This window comes from Chionomys nivalis, chromosome X (assembly GCF_950005125.1).
Source record: "Chionomys nivalis chromosome X, mChiNiv1.1, whole genome shotgun sequence".
Classification (NCBI taxonomy): domain Eukaryota; kingdom Metazoa; phylum Chordata; class Mammalia; order Rodentia; family Cricetidae; genus Chionomys; species Chionomys nivalis.
In genome coordinates this window covers 54,389,162-54,394,929 of record NC_080112.1, presented here as the reverse complement: position 1 = coordinate 54,394,929, position 5,768 = coordinate 54,389,162, and the positions used below count along the sequence as shown (strand labels likewise).

The following is a 5,768-nucleotide window of genomic DNA, read 5'->3' as shown; positions in this document are numbered from 1 at the left end:
TGAATTCAGCAGCTCTCAGCCACACTTTAATGGCACATGGCCACATCTGGCTTTTCCTAGCTCACACAGCTGTTCCGTCAACTCCCTGAGGGTTTATGTCCCCTCCTCTTCTAGGAAATTGCAGGGCCTATTGGCAATTAGCCCTAATGAAGCAGCAGGAGTTTCCTGAGGGGAATGCCTTGCTGACAGGGATAATTACAATTAGCAGCTGTGGGGCCTCTGGCTCAGTAAAAGTAACCCATCCACCTGTCAGCTTGTGCAGCAGGACTGCAAAAGCTGCACCTCGCTCCCAGTCCAACACTACTGGAAGCCATGCCGCCATGCAACAAGACACCGGCACTTGGAAGCCACTTGACAACATTTACTTCGAATGCTCAAATTTCTGTAACTCTGCTGCATGGGCTATGGAGCCACAGGAAATCACAATCCATACTTTTCATTTGGGTGTGATCTTTCTTATTCTAGCATCCCTAATGCTGCTTACATATACTTAGGAAGAGAGGACATCTCCACAGAGATGAGAGGGGTCTAATTATTTATATTCTGTGAAAGGAGAGTGGAAAGATGCGCTACTATTTAATAACTAATAACTGATGGACTTACAAAACTCATCAGTGTAAGATATCTTTATGTTCTGTATCTGAAGAAGACTTGGATTTTTACAATGAGGAAGAGTTTATAAGAGCTCCTTTTTAGTTATATAGCTAGCTAGATAGATAGAGAGATAAATAGGGAGATAGATGATATATATGTTAGATGATAGATAATAAAAAGATTAGAGAGGTAGATAATAAATGATTGATAAATAATAAATAATATATAGATGATAGATAGTAGATAGATTGAACATCACAGTCAATTATTTTCTACTTCTCTGAAGTAGGTATGAATTTCTTTATCTCTTAAATCTTGTCCAGCCTTAATGACTTCCATGCCAGGAGAGAATATGGGAAGTAATTCTATCTAGACCAGTTAGAATATATTGTAAGGTGTAAAAATTGTAAACATATTTTTCTTTATTGAAAATTGTTTCCTTATTCATATATCCTGATTATAGTTTCCCCTCCCTCTACTCCTCCCAATACCTCCCCATGTTCTTTCCCTCTATATCCATTCATTTTCTGTTTCTCATTAGAAAAGAACAGGGTTCAGGAATGGAGAGATGGTTCAACCATTAAAGGCTAGGCTCACAACCAAAAATATAAGAAAAGAACAGTCTTCTAAAAGATAAAACCAAACGTGACAAAATAAAAACATAATATGAAAAAACAAAAAGCTATCATATTGAAATTGGACACATCGACCCAACAAGAGGCAAAGATTCTCAAGAGCAGACAGAAGAGTCAGAGCCACACTCATTCTCACAGTCAGGAGTCCCACAAAAATACTAAACTAATAGCTGTAGTCTATATTCGGAGGAACTGGTGTAGACCCATGCAAGGTCTGAGCTTGCTGCTTCAGTCACTGTGAGCTCATATGCACCTTGCTTAGCGCCTTCACCGAACTAGGTTTTCCATGTCTTCCATTCTGTCTGGCTCTTAAAATCTTTCTGCTTCCTGTTCCTCAGGATTCTATGGGATCTGAGGGAAAGGATTTGATGGAGATGCCATATATATATATGAGATGCTAACAACTTTTATATAGCTCTTTTAGACCTTTGGGACAACCATGTTGTGAGGAAATCTAAGCTAGCCAGCATGAAGTTTGAGTGGAGAAGTGACTTGATCTATGTCATGGCTCCATCATCCAGAACATGTCATCCAAGTTATAGTCCTAAATAATGAACAACAGAGATGAGTTGTTCCCACAGTAGCTCATCCAAAGTTCCTGAATCACAATTTTAATACAGAATAATAATAATAATAATAAATGTATTATTTTAAATACTTATATATCAGAGAGATACATAATAGAAAATTATATAAAAATTACACATTTGTGGACCTAGTTGAGAAGAATTGTCAATTAAATTAAATCTAAATGAGCTTTGAAAACACTGATAAGGACCTCAAGAAATGACAAAGAAACGTCTGACAGATGAAAATACCAAGACCAATATAAGTGAACAAAGGTTATGATATTCCTCCTACATATACAACTAGGTCTTCATCAGCTACATTTCATGAGAAAAAATAGTGATAATGTTAAACTTAATGGGAATGAATAAAACAAAAATTGGAAGTAGTAAAGAAAACTACCTGATAATTTAATAAGTACCCACTTTTGTTAAGACTATCCACTACTTTGTGTGTTTATTAGTCAATAATAACTATAAAATCATGTTTATCAAGATATTAAAGGCCCAGCATTCAAAACATGTAGTCAAACTGCTACAATTCAATAATAGAAGAGTCTTTGTTTATTCATGAACAAAACAAAAATTATATTATTTTTACCTTCTGCATTTTAAAATGTCTGGTTTTACTGTCTTGGTGGCACACGCCTTAAATCACAGCACTTGGGAGGCAGAGGCAGGCAGGTATCAATGAATTCAAAGCCAACCTGACATACATAGCAAGTACCAGGCCAGTCAGGAATACATAATGAGACCCTGTCTCAGAAAAGTTCAAAACAGGCACTTGAGGGATGGCTCAGTGCTTTTCTAGAGCTCCTGCGTTCATTTGCTAGCACCATCATGGCAGTTCTCCCAGCTTTTGTAACTACCACTTAAGGAGATCCAATGTCACCTTCTGGCCTTTGTGGGCACCGTAAATATAGATGATATAAACAGGTAAAACACCAATACACATAAAATATTAACAAATATTTTTTAAATGCTTAAAATTTTTAAAAAATGGAAAACCCAAAATAATTTATTTTTGCTTTATAGCTCATATGTGTTAGTAGAATAGGTATATATAGAGTTTCATACATGTTCTTACAGAGACACATCTCTATGCCATTTTTATAATTTATTTTGGAGACTAAGGCTTAGCTGGTAAGGCACTTTCCACCAAGCTGACGACCTGAATTGGATCCCAGAAGCCCACATGATGTAAGAGAGACTTGACATCCAAATGTTCTCTTCCACCTCCACACCAATGGCATGGCATATGCTCTGTCCCCACCATAAAAAAAATAAGCAAATGTGAATTAACCTTCTTAAGTGTACATACAGAATAATGGGTTTCACTGTGGTATTTTTTTCAGAGAGTTATCCCCCTTCATTAAACACTATTTAACCATTAGATATAAAGCCTAGGTCAATATTACCTTCATTTCTCCATGTTCAGGCCAAGAACCTATAATGAGGCTGGATCATAATCATTGGGGGAGAACCTACTATAATTATTCTGCTAAATGGACATAACAATAAACTGAATTTGAGTTATCTGTCTTATATCCATTGATCTCTCTCTCATTACTCAACATACATCAGAGAAGCATCTATTTACAGGCAATAGTGATTAACATAGCTACTCACAACTGAACAAGGTGCAGAGAATGGGGCTGCCGAATGTTTAGCCCTAAATGGAATATTTGTATCACACCCCTCCTTGCAAGGGTCAGGGATCGTTGCGGAAGAAGGGGTGGAAATAATGTAAGAACTAGATGTGGTAAAGGACTATAAGAACACAGTATCTTTTGAACACACTAGGGCCAATATGACAGCATTCATAAGGCCTATGCAAGTTTAAGGCAGACCAAATCGAAGCATGGCGGGAGGGGGTGAGCATGGAGTTCCACCCACAGCAAAAGAAATATCAGCAATTGACAGGTTCTTGGAGACAGACATTCTGTGTTCTTTCAAAGTGAAGCCCTTGGTGAGCTGAAATGCTTCAGTGGGAAGATAAACATCTAAGAATATGTGAGCAGCATAAATCAGATTTGATGGGCTTTTCAATAAAGAGAACACAAATTTGAGTGGGTAAGACAGAATGTATCTTGAATGTGTGGGGTGATGAAGGTAATCAACACACTTTTTACAAGATTTTTGGTGTGGGAGGTCCTTCTGTCTATGTGTTGATTTTATTGGTTAATGAATAAAGAAAACTGGCTTGGCCTGTAGCATGGGAGGAAAAAGGCAAAGTTAGGAGAAGCCATGGATCTGCCTCGTAGTGATGCACAGATTAGGCATGGAAAGCTCGGCTGAATGCTGGGAGAGAGAAGGGTAGAGTCAGGGAGAAGCTATGGAGCCACTGCCAGAGACAGATGTGCTGAAATTTTAGCTGGTAAGCCACAGCCATGTGGCAATATACAGAATAATAGAGATGGGTTAGTTTAGGATATGAGTTTAGCCAGAAATACACTTACACTATTGGCCAAACAGTATTGCAAATAACATGGTTTTCTGAGTGGTTATTTCATGGCTGGGCAGCCGGGACAGACAAGCAACCCTTCCCCCAACAGATTTTCAAAGAAATAACAAAAAAAATCTGTTTATAAATATGCTATAGACACAAAGGCTATAAACTGTATACATTGCATTTGAAAATAACAGACACATTAAAGGGACTAGCACCTATTTTCAGCAAAAGACATTACCAGTACTTTCCATTCCCTGGATTCTCTCTAAACCCATTGGTGAGATTGTCCTGGATTTGGTTTTGATATTGTGTATTAACATTCATAGGGTTTTCTTTCTTTTTTATCTTTTTTGATATATATATATATATATATATATCAGACTTAATTCACTTTTATTTTCCTTATATAAAAACCCTTATGTGGTGGCCACAGCTGGAGCCTGGGTCCTCTGAACAGAGACTCTGGTGTGGGTTTTCACAAGATGGTCAGTGAATTCCTGATAAGGAGACTTGGTGAACACAGTCTCTTTCCAGAGGTCGGGGGTCAGGTAGCTATAGGTCTTGGAGATGGCATCAAAGGTGGCCTTGGCAAAGTTGCCCAGGGTGGCAGTGCAGCCAGCCCCTGGCTGATGTGTAGCAGTCATCAATGCCAGCCATTATCAGTAGCTTCTTGGGCACAGGAGCAGAGACTATGCCAGTGCCTCTGGGGGGCAGGGATGAGACGCACCAGCACAGAACCACAGCGGCCTGTCACTTTGCAAGGAACAGTGTGGGGCTTGCCAATCTTGTTCCCCCAGTAGCCTCTCCGCACAGGGACAATGGAAAGCCTGGCCAAGATGATGGCCCCTCGGATGGCAGTGGCTACCTCCTTGGAGCACTTGACACCGAGACCTACGTGACCATTTTAGTCCCCAATAGCAACGAAAGCCTTGAACCTGGTCCGCTGGCCTGCCCTAGTCTGCTTCTGCACGGGCATGATCTTCAGAACCTCATCCTTTAGGGAAGCTCCCAGGAAAAAGTCAATAATCTCAGATTCCTTTAATGGGCAGGGAGAACAGGTAGATCTCCTCTAGGGACTTGATTTTCATGTCCTTAACCAGGCGGCCCAGCTTGGTGACAGGAATCCACTCCTTGTCTTCAGCTTTACCTCTGCGAGCCCCACAGTCTCAGCCTTGGACATGGCCTCGACCATGGCCAAGGCCCCTAAGACCGCTGCCGAATCCTCGAATCCTCCGCGGAAGCCGCCACGGCCTCCTAATCCTGGACCCCCGGATCCTCCGGGCCCTCCCGCTGCACCGGCGTCATCTGCCATTTGGTGTTTTCCAGAAGAAGAAGAAGCTTTTTAAATATTTTTTATTTATTTTTTAAAGAAATCCTTTTTATTTTATGTACTAATCCCAGTTACCTCTCTCTCCCATCCTCCCACTCTCCCCACCTTTCCTTTACCCTGCCCTCAATCTTACTTAGAGAAGGTGAGGCCTCCCATGGGGAGTCAACAAAGTTTGCCATATCACTTTGAGG

At 40.3% G+C, this 5,768-nt stretch overlaps 1 pseudogene; it reads right to left on the bottom strand.

Moving 5' to 3' along the window:
- Positions 1–4,663: 4,663 nt before the first annotated feature.
- LOC130868050 (40S ribosomal protein S2-like) lies at positions 4,664–5,552 on the bottom strand (annotated as a pseudogene).
- Positions 5,553–5,768: the final 216 nt, after the last annotated feature.